General features: G+C 37.8%; 1 protein-coding gene, 1 long non-coding RNA gene and 1 pseudogene across 9 annotated transcripts in view; all 3 read left to right on the forward strand.

Annotated features, from left to right (window-relative positions):
- LOC148110338 (uncharacterized) overlaps positions 1-13,392 on the forward strand; it is a 33,469-nt gene extending 20,077 nt beyond the window's left edge. The window contains exon 2 of the long non-coding RNA XR_015723801.1: positions 1,033-13,392. This is a non-coding gene — a long non-coding RNA (uncharacterized LOC148110338). The remainder of the gene's footprint in view (positions 1-1,032) is intronic.
- Positions 1-13,664, forward strand: part of BRAF (B-Raf proto-oncogene, serine/threonine kinase) — a 169,722-nt gene that overhangs the window by 20,405 nt on the left and 135,653 nt on the right. The window lies entirely within an intron of this gene.
- On the forward strand, positions 7,300-7,446 carry LOC123789707 (U2 spliceosomal RNA; annotated as a pseudogene).

Here is a 13,664-nt window from a genome sequence, read left to right on the forward strand (position 1 = left end):
TAATTAAGACACTGTTGTGAGTAGTCTGGTCTAGTGATGGATGGACCAGTGGAACAAAACAGAAGGAAATCTGTAATTGTAGGTTACTTGATGAATGACAGATACAGGTTACTTAATATATGACAGATGTATGCTGGTAATTAGTGAGAAAAGAATGCCCTTTTCAATAAATGGTACTGGAAAAATTAGTTTGGACTTTACCCTCAAAGTGATCAAAAATTCTGGGTACATTAAGTGCCTGGATGTGAAATGCAAAAATGTAAAGCTTTTAGAAGATAATATGAGAACTTGTTTTTGTTTAGAGGGCTTTTTTTTTTTTTTTTTTTTTTTACAATTTTAGTTTAGTTTAAAAATTTTATTTATTTTACAGAGAGCAAGTGTGATTTGGCTTGGGGGGCGGGTAGGGACAGGGGATGAGGAAGAATCTGAGGCAGACTCCGAGCTGAGTGTGGAGCCTGACTCAGGGCTGGATCTCAAAACCCTGAGATCATGACCTGAGCTGAAATCAAGAGTCAGCCACCCAACCAACTGAGCCACCCAGGCACCCCTAAGATTTTATTTTTAAGTGATCTCTACATCCAACGTGGAGCTCAGACCTGCAACCCTGAGATCAGGAATTGCGTGCTTCACACTGAGCCAGCCAGGTCCCCCTGTTTAGAGAGCTTATAGAGGTGTTTTTTTTTTTTTAATTAGAAAGCTAAAATTAACTTTTTATTAAATTAAAGATGCCACGGATTCTAAGATTCACCATTGTTTTGTATTTCTAAAATAAAATATTGCCAGTTAACCATGATATGCTATTGATTATAAAATAAGTGTACCCAATTTTCACTTTAATACTTCAGCGTCTTGAAAGTGATGAAATACAGTGCATTTCCTGAACTCCCTTCCATCAAATGTGGATGCAGCTCAGGTTCTCTCCACTAGATGAATTCCCACAATTTGGAAGGAAGAAGACAGGAAAACTTGTTTTTGCTGCTGCTTTGGGTGGTTAGCAAAGTTGTGAGATTTAAATGAATAGAAGCAGTTGAGGTGTCTGGACCGAGATTCCAATGTTTAATACCAGCTTCATGGATATGCGGAGGCAGTAATGGCAGTAGCTTTTAGACCCCTGGCTTGCATTGTATCCTTTATCTCCTCACTCCAGTGGCTATTTCTGATTCTTAATCCTTCCTTTTTTTTTTTTTAATGTCCTCCCATATTTTGAATGATAGCCATCTTAGTCCTTGTATTAAATGCCTTTCTGGTTGAAATATCTGATATATAGCTTTAGCTTTTCTGCATTGTGTCCTGATTAATAAATTTTTATTGGCTCAAGGAATCATTTGACATTTAATTTTTTTGATTTTTAAAAAATTGTGGTAAAATATATTAATATTTTAACCATTTATAAGTGTACAATTCAGTGGCATTAAATACATTCAGAATGTTGTTAACCATAATGACCTATATCCTCAATTTTTTCATCGTCCCCAGCAAAAGCTCCACCAATTAAAAAAAATATTCCACCAATTAAAAAATAATTCCTTCCTTCTTCCTTCCCCAGCCCCTGGTAACCTCTCTTCTATTTACCGTCTTTATGGATTTGCCTATTCTAAGTACCTCGTATAAGTGAAATCATACAGTACTTGACATTCTGTATCTTATTTCACTAAGTGAAATGTTTTCAAGGTCCATCCATGTTGTGACATATATCAAAATAACTGCCAAACTGTTTTCCCACCAATATTCCATTTACATTCCTACCACCCATCATCGGGATTCCAATTTCTCCACATCCTCACCAGCACTTGCTATTTTCCTTTTCCTTTTCCTTTCCTTTCCTTGGATTATAGTTATCCTAATGTGCACGAATTGAAATCTCATTGTGAATTTTGTATTTATGTTATTCTTAGTGGAAGTTCCTCAAAAACTGAAAGTCGAATTACCATATTGACCCAACAGTTCCACTTCCAAGTATATATACTCATAAGAATCAAAAACAGACTTGGATACTTGCATACTGATGTTCATTGCAACATTATTTATAATAGAGAAAAGGTGGAAACAATCCAAATGTTTGAATAGATAAATAGATAAAATGTAGTATATATATAAAATGGAGTATTAGTCATAAAAAGGAAAGAAGTTCTGGGGCACCTGGTTGGCTTAGTCAGTAGGGCATGTGACTCTTGATCTCAGGGTTGTAGGTTCGAGCGCCATGTTGGGCATGGAGCCTACTTAAAATAAAAATTAAAAAAAAGAAATTCTAATACATGATATAACATGGGGAAACGTTGAAAACATTATGGTGAGTGAAATAAGCCAGACACAAAAGGAGAACTATTGTGTAATTACACTTACATTAAATATCTAGAATGGGCAAATTCATAGAGACAGAAAATAGTATAGAGGTTACCAGGGGCTGGGACGAGAGGGAATGGGAGTTATTGCTTAGTATGAGTAAGGTCAGAATTTATTGCCAAAGGAACCTAGTCTTACCTCTCACATAGGACAAAATTTCTTCTGTAGCATCCCTGACAAATGATGAAGCATTCAATTAAATATCCTTAATAGTAAGACAGTTTGTTCCTTTAAATATCTTTATTATTATTATTAAAGATTTTATTTATTAGCGCAAGTGATGGAGAATGAGTGGGGTGGAGAGGCAGAGGGAGAAGCAGACTCCCCACTGAGCAGGGAGTCCCATGCGGGACTTGATCCCAGGAGTCTGGGATCATGACCTGAGCCGAAGGCAGATGCTTAACTGACAGCCACCCAAGCACCCTGAAATATCTTTATTATTAATAAAGATATCTCATAATGTGAAGCTGAAATATACTTTCTTGAACTTTTGTCTCTAGGTTCTAACATCATCCTAGTTTAGTCGTTTGGAACAGCACAGGACAATCTGTCTCTTCCTTTTATCTCATTTATCTCATATCCTTACCCTCTCACTATTTGACGTGCACACACACATCCCTTTAGATGTTTCTTTGACACTGGTTACTTGATGTTTGTCTTCAAATGTATCCAGGTCATCCTATCCAAAACCAAAAATATCTTCTCTGAATCTGGTACCCCCTTGAGCTTTTGTTTTTTCTTTCTGGTCAAAGACTGCCTATCTTAGGCATTCAGACCTTACTTCTTGAAAGTCAGTCTTCCATTTCTTACTGCACACCCGAATCTGTTCTTTCAGAGGCTGCTATGCATCCTTAACAATCAGGCTACCCTCTGAGCCAGTGTGTCCATCCTGCATTCCCAATGGTCTCTTGAGTATTTTACCTTAATGTCTTACTGACATCACAAAGACAGCAAGTCCTAAACTGAATTAGTTATCTTTCCCTTTAAATTACTTCTTCTCCTCTTGTAATATTCTCCACTTATCATAATTTATACTTGAAACCCCAGAGCATCTTTCATTTCTCCCGTCTTCTTACTTTTCCTGTGCAGAGTCCTCATGATTGGGATTCCTGCTCATCCCTTCCTGCATGTAAGATTACAGCTAGAAAACACCATCTGTGAACCACAAAATGGGTCCTTACCAGACATCAAATCTGCAGGCACCTTGATCTTGGACTTCCCAGTCTCCAGAATTGTGACAAATAAATTTCTCTTGTTTGTAAGCTACCCAGTTTATGGTATTATTTTTATAACAGCCGGAATGAATGAAGACCGCTGCTTTTCTTACTGAGGCTTATGAGTCTGACCTCCAGGTCAGTAAGGACTATCACTACAGTATTCGTGATGCCCATTACATCATGTGACACTAATATTAAGCTTTTATAAAATATGTGTCAAAGGGTGGTTTACTCTTAGAATTAGATGATGATGCATATAAACATTCAGTATAGTGTTGTGCCCAGCACATAGAAACTACTCAATGAATGGTAGTCCTTTTCCTTATCAGATAGTTTGTACTTTATATTCATTGAGAACATTTATTCATTTGCTTAAAGTTTAAAAATAAATATTGAGCTCCTTTGTGCTGGTTGTGTGGTAGGTGCTGTGATACAGAAATGATCCTCTCTGTCCTCCAGGAGGTTACAATCTAGTGGTAAGAGCAAATAAGTCAAGAATTAAGGACTTTGTACTATGTTTAAAGTGTTCCCCAGGTACAGAGAAATCACAGAAGAGGAGCACATAATTCAAAGTGTGTTTAAGGGATGGAGGACAGAAAGATTTCCTAGGAAAGGAGATACTTAAAGTGAACTTTAAATATTTAAGATGTACAAGCCTTTATAAAAGAGGGTAATTACACTTTATTTAGAGACATACAGGAAGACCTAAATAAATGAAGGTACATATTGTATACTAAGAACGAATTGGAAGACTAAGTATGGTAAAAATGTCAGTTTTTTTGCAAAATGATCAGTAGATGTATTGAAATCCAAATGCCTGTAGGTTTTTCTGTGGAACTTGGCAACATGATTAACAGTTTCTATGGAAGTAAAAAGATGCAAGAATTGACAAGTTATTATTAAAGAACAGTAAGATAAGACTTCCTTGGGGCACCTGGGTGGCACAGCGGTTAAGCGCCTGCCTTCGGCTCAGGGCGTGATCCCGGCGTTCCGGGATCGAGCCCCACATCAGGCTCCTCTGCTATGAGCCTGCTTCTTCCTCTCCCACTCCCCCTGCTTGTGTTCCCTCTCTCGCTGGCTGTCTCTATCTCTGTCAAATAAATAAATACAATATTTAAAAAAAAAAAAAGATAAGACTTCCTTAATCCATTTTTTCAGTCAACAAATTTGAATGCTTGCTACATGTGAGGCACTGCTGGGCCCTGGTTATTATCTTAGTGAACATTAGACATGACTCTTACACAAAGATCACATTCAAATCCATTTCTAGTGATATCTAAGATTTTTAATATACCACTTTGTAAAATATCAGGTGAGTGCCAGGACTGCCAACAAACTTATCACTGTAATTTTATTATCTGATTTTTATATTTAAAATTTTTCCTGATTATGGGGTACCTGGGTGGCTCAGTCAGTTAAATGTCCAACTCTTGATCTCAGGGTTGTGAGTTCAAGCCCTGCATTGGGCTCCATACTGAGCATGGAGCCTACTTAAAAAAAAAAAAAAATTCCTAGTTGTATATGTGTTTTCTTTATATTTTCTTTTATTTCGATTTCTTTTAACAGTAGGAAGCTTAGAAGTAGGCAGGTTTTACTTTAAATAGATCTTTAAGAGTGTCAATTGGATTACAGCCTTGTTAGAAAGGGAGGGAGGATCTGCTTGATGTCTTGAGCAGTTTTGCAACCTTGGAGAGCGAATGAGGGAGGGTGACTTAGAGGGTCCTACAAGCCTGGATTTTGCGGCCTAGCCTGTGTGTCAGGTGTCTGAGGAGCCTACAAAAAGAAAAGGGAAAATGAGTAACAAAATGACAGGTGAACTGAGAGGTTTCTAATGAATCTTATATGCTTATGTGGAGGTATGTGGGTGAATACAAGCTGGTGAATTAGTTGGGAAAGGATATACTTGTTTGAAACATTTGCTTATTGTATTAAATGAAGTTGAACTCCCTCTTACTGTGCACAAAAATCAATTCCTAGTAGATCGAAGGTTAAATACAAAAAGACAAACTCAGAAAGCTTTTAAAATTTTATTTTATTTTTAAAAAAGATTTATTTATTTATTCCAAAGAGAGAGAGGGAGTAGCAGAGGGAGAGGGAGACAAGCAGACTCCCCACTGAGCAGGGAGCCCAACAGGGGGCTTGATCCCAGGACCCCAGGATCATGACCTGAGCGGAAACCAAGAGTTGGACACTTAACTGACTGAGCCACCCAGGTCCCCCAAGAAAGCTTTTTTTTTTTTTTTTTTTTAAAGGAGCATACTTTTATGAGCTCAAAGCAGGGAAAGATTTCTTAAGACTGAAAACACCAGGGGCGCCTGGGTGGCTCAGTTGGTTGAACATCTGACTCTTGGTTTTAACTCAGGTCATGATCTTGGGGTCCAGGGATTGAGCCCCATGTTGGGCTCCACGCTCAGCGGCAAGTCTTGGAAGATTTTCTCTCTCCTTCTCCTTCTGCTCCCCACCCCCACTCACTCTCTCTCCCTCAAATCTTTAAAAAAAATCAAAAACCATAAAAATCGATAAATTTGGCTACATTGAAAATAGAAGCTTCTGTTTATTAAGACCCCCTTAAGAGGCTGAAAAGACCAAGGTACAGAATAGAAGATATTTGTAATATCCAGGTATTAATTACCCATGGCTGTGTAGTAAGTCATCCCAAAATTAAGCAGCTGAAAACAGTAAACATTTATCTTACAGTTTCTGTGGGTCAGAAGTCTGAGAGCAGCTTAGCTGGGTGGTTCTGGCTCATGGTCTTTCAAGAGGCTGAAGTCAGGGTGTCAGTCACCTAGGTCTGTAGTTGGCTCAAGGCTGGACCGAGGGCGAATCTCCTGTGCTCCTCAAGTGGTTGTGGCAGGGGCTTCAGAAGATCCACATCCAAATTCACTCACATGGTCCTCTTCACAGGGTCACCTCACAGAGTGGCAGCTGGGTTTTTCCACAGTGAAAGATCCAAAAGAGAGTGAGAGAGATTTCCCAGCATGGAGGCCACAAATAACTTAATCTTGTTACCTACCACAACATATAAGGAGTGGACAACTGGTATGAAGTATATACCTAAAGAAGTATGAATCACTAAGACAAAGTCATAACACCAAATAGAAAAAAGGGCAAAAAACTGGAGCAGACATTTGAATTAAAAAAAAAAAAGACTAATAAGCAAATGCAAAGATCATTAATCTCATCAACAATTAGGAAAATAGAAATTAAAACCATGGGAGACTATTTTATACAGATTAAATTGGCAGAAATGAAACATTTGAACAGTATCAAGCATTGGTGAGGATATGGAACAGTGGGAGCTCTTCCACTGCTGGTGGGAATATAAATTAGAAGAACCACTTCGGAAAATAATAGGATGTTCTACAACCAGCCATACCACTCCTGGGTATTTAACCTAGACCAGTGGTTGTCAAACTTGATATCAGAATCCCCTGGAAGGATTATTAAAACAGACTGCTGGGCCACACCCCCAGGGTTTCGGATTCAGGAGAAATGGGGTGGAGCCTGATAGTCCCAGGTACTGGTACTGCTGGTCCAGGAATCATAATTTGAGAACCAGCCTTTGCCCTAGAGAAAATCTGTGAATATGTGGACTAGGAGGCATGTGGTTATGACTCTTCATAGCAGCATTATTCATTTTAACTCCAGAATACAAGGAAAAAATTCAAATGTCCATCAGCAGTGGATTATATAGGTAAATCATGGTGTTGTATTCACTTATGGAATAAAAATTTGATTTGTCACTTCTTGGCCTTTTGGCTAAGATCAAGTGTAGTATCTGTTCTTATTAGTTTAATAAAAACTTAGTTCAAATAGACCAGGGAAAAACACAGCTCCTTCACCGATGTGTATGATCCTACAAACATAATATATTAGTCAAACGTTACAAGTCACAAAAAATTAATGCAACATGATTCTATTTATAAAAAGTTCAAAGACATGGAATTAACTGTATTGTTCAGGGATGCAAATATAGCTACAGAATTATAAGGAAAATCAAGAGAATAATTACCACAAAAGTGAAGAGTAATAGTGATTACCCGAGGAGTGGCAAACAGTGGATGTGATTGAGAAGGGACATGTGGGAAGCTTTTAAGGTACTGGCAGTACTGTTTCTTAACTTCACAGTTATTCTTTAAACTGTAGATACGTTTTATAAACTCTTCTCTACATAATTATATAATAAAATTTATCGTATTTTGATTGAAATATGTTTTATAGATGAAGAAACCGACACTTGGGAGTTAAGTACTTTGTCCAGGATTACAGAGCCAACAAGTGTCAGGGCTGAAATTTTGATTTTAAAGCTTGTGCTCTAAATTATTACGCTGTACCATATATTTTCACAAGAGCCATAAGAATTAGATATTGTAATTCCCATTTTGTAGATGAAGCAGTAGGTTTCGAAAAGTTATGCAACTTGGCTAGGGGTACATTGCTTAAGTGGAAGATCTGGAGTTTGGACCCAGGCACTGTGATTACAGAGGCCATGCTCTTAACCACCATGCTGTGGGAGCCTCCCCACTTACTGTTGTATCACCTGCAGTTACTTTTCTTGTGAGTTTGTTAATCACAATTGATGGCTCATGTTGTTCTCTTTATACTTTTGGCACCTTGACTGGTTTCCTACTGATGGTTTTCAGTCTGGATTATTATCTTTTTTTTTTTTAAAGATTTTATTTATTTATTTGACAGAGATAGAGACAGCCAGCGAGAGAGGGAACACAAGCAGGGGGAGTGGGAGAGGAAGAAGCAGGCTCATAGCGGAGGAGCCTGATGTGGGGCCCGATCCCATAACGCCGGGATCACGCCCTGAGCGTGAAGGCAGACGCTTAACCGCTGTGCCACCCAGGCGCCCCAACAGTCTGGATTATTATCTTGAATCAATTTAATATCCTGGGTTGTGCTTGTCCTAGAGAATGAAGCATTTCTTTTTTTCTTTTTTTTCTAAGAATTTATTTATTTATTTATTTATTTATTGAGAGAAAGCGCATGCGTATGAGCAGGTGGGAGAGGGAGAAGCAGACTCCCCGCCAAGCAGGGAACCTGATGCGGGATTTAATCGCAGGACCCTGGGATCATGACCTGAGCCGAAGGCAAGCGCTTAACTGAGCCACCCAGGTGCCCGAGAATAAAACATTTCTTTACCAGATTCTTTTAGCTAGGAATTTATTTTTTTACTTCTCTTATAAATTTTTTATTATGTTATGTTAGTCACCATACAGTACATCCTTAGTTTTTGATGTAGTATTCCATGATTCATTGCGTATAACACCCAGTGCTCCATGCAATATGTGCCCTCCTTAATACCCATCACCGGCCTATCCCAGTCCCCCAGCCTCCTCCCCTCTGAAGCCCTCAGTTCGTTTCCCAGAGTCCATAAGCTCTCGTGGTTCATTCCCCCTTCTGTTTACCCCCCATTCTTCCCTTCCTTCTCCTTCCGATCTCCCTGCTATTTCTTATGTTCTATACATGAGTGAAACCATATGATAATTGTCTTTCTTTGCTTGACTTATTTCACTTAGCATAATCTCCTCCAGTCCTGTCCATGTTGCCGCAAATGCTGGGTAATCGTTCTTTCTGATGGCTGAGTAATAATCCATTGTATATATGGACGACGTCTTCTTTATCCATTCGTCTGTTGAAGGGCATCTCAGCTCCTTCCACAATTTAGCTATTGTGGACAATGCTGCTATGAACATTGGGGTGCATATGGCCCTTCTCTTCACTACATCTGTATCTTTGGGGTAAATACCCAGTAGTGCAGTTGCTGGGTCATAGGGTAGCTCTATTTTTAACTTTTTGAGGGACCTCCACACTGTTTTCCAAAGTGTTAGCTAGGAATTTAAATTAGAATTTTGGTAAACTCTACTTATGTCAATGTACTGATATCTCTTTATTAGCTTTCATTGCTTGAATCTTCAGACTTCAGAAATTTTTGTATTATCCGTAAAATTCATTACCCCCACTACGTGTCTGTCTGTCTTATAAATCACGTGAGTTCTGTACAAAAATAAATTTCTTCTTCAGGATTTCTCAGACTGGGCCCTGTTGACATTTTGGCGTGGATAATTCTTGGCTTGGGGGGCTGTCCTTTGCATTATAGGATGTTAAGCAGCATTCCTGGTCTCTACCTACTGGGTGCCAATAGTACCCTCCCCTCAATTCTAACAATCAAAATATCTTCAGACATTGCCAAGAGTCACCCCTGGTTGAGAACCACTGCATCAGATCATTGTTTTAATCCTGATTGTGGCTGCCAAACAGCTTGTACTGGGAGCACACAACATTTCAGCTTTGCCTTTTTCTCTAGCAGCAGTAGTGTTAGATTTTTTTGGTATGAATTCCTTTCAAGCCTCATTTCTGTTTCATAAGGTTTACTTTAGTTAAAACTAGATAATAACCATACATTTACTTAACTCAGTACTTAAGCTATAGCATGTCACAGTAAGACAAATGTGCAAAGAAGAATGAGAACTCCACCACCATCAAGCACTCTGCCTCATGGAATGCCAGGTCTTCCACATACCTCTTAACTATATCTGACATATCTATCTATTAACCCTACGTGAGGGTGGCTCTGTAAATATTAAATATGAAAAATCTGAATTTCTCTTAATTTTCTTGATGAATACATTACTAAATAATATCGTCTGCCTATAACCCTAATAAAGAGTGTCCTGTGTGCCCTCATAGGTGTAATCATGCATTTGGCCATCACATTGTTAACTACTATTCAGTTTGCATCATTTCAACTATAGTATTCAAAAGGGGAAAATAGTTTAAGTTCTCTTAACTGACTTACATTTAACCAACTCATCAGGTTAACTGATAGTTCCCATTGAAAAAAATACTTGCCGTGGGATTTGGTGTGGGTTATATTTAAGGGAAGATCCCTTGCCCTACATCAGGGATTGGAGAATGACTATTCATTTTACAGTTTTAAGATGTTTAAGATTCTGTCATTGCTTATGATTCTCTGATTTAACGAACCTTCTTAGTTAACCAACCACCAGACTTTATTACATTGAATAAAGGGGTTTCTTTTGTACCCACCTCAGTATTACAATTGTGATTTACTTTGTGAAGTTGGAATTAAAGTTTCTCTCAGCTTCCTACTTTTCTGTCATCTAAACTCATAGCTGTATTATTACACGAAGAGTTTTAAAACTTTGTCTTAGGGAATGGCCTTTTACTCTCTCAGAGCAACCTTAGCTTCCTCCTTGCTACCTTACAGGATTATTGTGAGGATATTAAATCTATCAACAGTAGTTCAGACTCTCATTACTTCTTGCCTATAATTGTGGCATGCTTTTAATGGTACTCTTTGCCTCTAGTGCCTCTCTGGCTTGTTAGTTAACCTAAACATTGTTGCCAGAGTAAACATCTAAAATATATGTCTAATCAGATCAAAAGACATTTATAACAATAAAAACTGCAAATTTTAAAAAATTACTGTATATGCTGGCTTAGATGTGGTCTCTGTAATCAGGAGATGTCCATTAAACAAATTATAAAAAAATACATACACACTGATTCTGAATTGTGATTATGTGCCCAAAGGAAAAAATACCAGGTACTGTGGAGTTTAATGTGTATAGACTAGGGGAGAGTGATCAGGATAGGCCTCTCTGAGGAAGTGAGATCTAAAGATCTCTTCTATCTGGAAAAGCTGTGCTTCTTTGGAAAGTGCTGGGCAGAGTTTTCCAAGAAGCAAAAATAGCTTGTGTAAAGGCTTTCCTGTTGGAAGGTCAGTGTGGTTGAGTTTATTGAGTAAGAGATGGGAAGAATAGTGACTCTAAGGCAGGAGGTAGGCATTGCGGCATCATTTAGGATCTTGTAATCTGTGCTAAGAAGTTTAGGTTTTATTTTGAGTCACTGGGGAGCCATTAAAGGGTTTAAGCAGGGAAAGTGATGTGATCAGATTTGAGTTTTAGGGATTTCACTCTGACTGTGGAGAATGGATGAGAGAGGAATGGGAGTAGGGGAAAAGAAATGGGGAAACCGGTTGAGACGCCTTTTTAAGTAGGGGCACCTGGATGGCTCAACTGGTTAAGTATCCTAGTCTTGGTCATGATCTTGGGGTCATGGGATTGAGCCCCATGCTTGGCTCCGCGCTTGATGTGAAGTCTGCTTGTCCCTCTCCCTCTGCTTCTCCCCCTGCACCCCACTTTCTTTCTCTGTCTCTGTCTCTCTCAAATAAATAAATCTTTTTTTTTTTTTAAAGATACTTTTGTAAGTAGTAGTTCAGGGAGAAAGGATAATAGTTTAGAATAATGACAGTAAACAAAATAACACATAAAATTATGATCTCATAAAACCATTACAATAGCCCTATGAATTATGAGCAGGATAAGATTTGGAATAAACATATCCAAGCCCATCTAGTAAATAGTGGTGTAAGGAATTTAAACCATGGATATTTACCATTTGGCTTTTAAAACAAAAGCCAAACTTCATTGAAGATTTTTCAGCTTACCTTTATTATCTTTATCTCCTCCCAAGCCCCTCCTACCTATGCTATAGCCAAACCATATTATTACAATACTTAATTATGAACATAACTTGTACCTAGATGCCACTGATGATTGTTTACTGTGGTTGGAATACCCTTACACCCACATATTTAACAAAATTCCAAGTATCCTTTAAGATCCAACTCAAATAGGAAGCCTTTCAAATTTGCCTTCAGACACATATTGTCCATTTACCCTCTTTTAACCACAGTAGTTTCTTAATATTATTATGGTGTGATAATTCAGTAGAAATTTTTGTGATGACTATGTGTTGGGCACAATGTGTAGACGTTGTGGACATATTCATGTACAAAAACAGACAGTCAGTATGGAACCTGTAGTCTAGAGATATTATAGACCTTGAACAAAATCTGTGCACACAAATGTAATTACACATTTTTGAAAAGTGCTAGGAAAGAATAGTAAAGGATGCCCTTGGAGGGTCCTTGAGTTCAAAACTATTTTCATAATAATACTAAGATATTGCTTGCGTTTTCACTCTCATTCTCTCTTGAGGAGCCAGTGATAAAATGTGTGACAGTAGACTGAATGCAGAAGATAAGAGAATCCAGATGCCTTCTGTTAAGACAGATACTAATGATATTATAAAAAATATAAGAAATAGCAGTTTCTCTGTTCATTATTTTGTTGTTTTGGAAAATGTAGCTTTTTTTGTAAAAAAAAAAAAGTCAGTTGAGTTAACGGGTTTGTGTGTAATTTTTAAATGAATTAAATATAAAAATTTCTTGGTTATAATTTTTAATATGGTAAATATTGAAAGCTATAACCTACATGAATAAAAGCTCTGAAAGGTCCTCCATAATTTTTAAGAGGGATTTTAGTCAACTAAAAGGGATTCTGAAACCAGGAAGTTTAAGAAAGGGCTCCTGACTGGCTTGGTCAGTAGAGCATGCAACTCGATCTTGTAGTTGTAGGTTCAAGCCCCATGTTGGGTGTAGGTATTACTGAAAAATAAAATAGAGAAAGAAAAAGAAAGAAAGAGGGAGGGAGGAAAAGAGAGAAAGGAGAGAAAGAAAATAAAGAAACTGGAAGTTTAAGAACTACTATAATGGGGAACTGACTTAAATTAGGGTCTTCTAGAGAAGTGAAAGATAGCTTATGTCTCCTTTTAAACTGTTATCTAAAAAGTAGAATCTGGTTATCTCCATGTCTCCAAAGCCTATAGTTCTTTGCATATAATGGATATGTTGGTTAAATCCTGTTTTATTGTCAGGGTCTACCATAGATGGTCATTGGATTTGTGATTTGTTTGAAGCCTTTATTGAAGATGCCATCTTTATTTCTTATTATTGTGCGAGATGGATCTGGATTCAAATTCCTCTTGCTGTGAATTTGGGCAAGTTACTTAACCTTGACGAACCTTACCACTCATTTATAAAATGCAATACATACTATCTTACTGTGTTGTAATGATCAAATGAGCCAACGTGTATGTATGTATATATATATGTGTGTGTGTGTGTGTGTGTGTGTGTGTGTGTATCCTGACTTATAACCTGACAAGCACAGAACATGCGATAAAATGGCTATCTTTTTATTTTACATATACAACATATTTTGGGTTAGT

The sequence above is a fragment of the Ursus americanus genome, chromosome 3, assembly GCF_024610735.1.
Source record: "Ursus americanus isolate L20-20 chromosome 3, mUrsAme1.1.p, whole genome shotgun sequence".
Taxonomy (NCBI): domain Eukaryota; kingdom Metazoa; phylum Chordata; class Mammalia; order Carnivora; family Ursidae; genus Ursus; species Ursus americanus.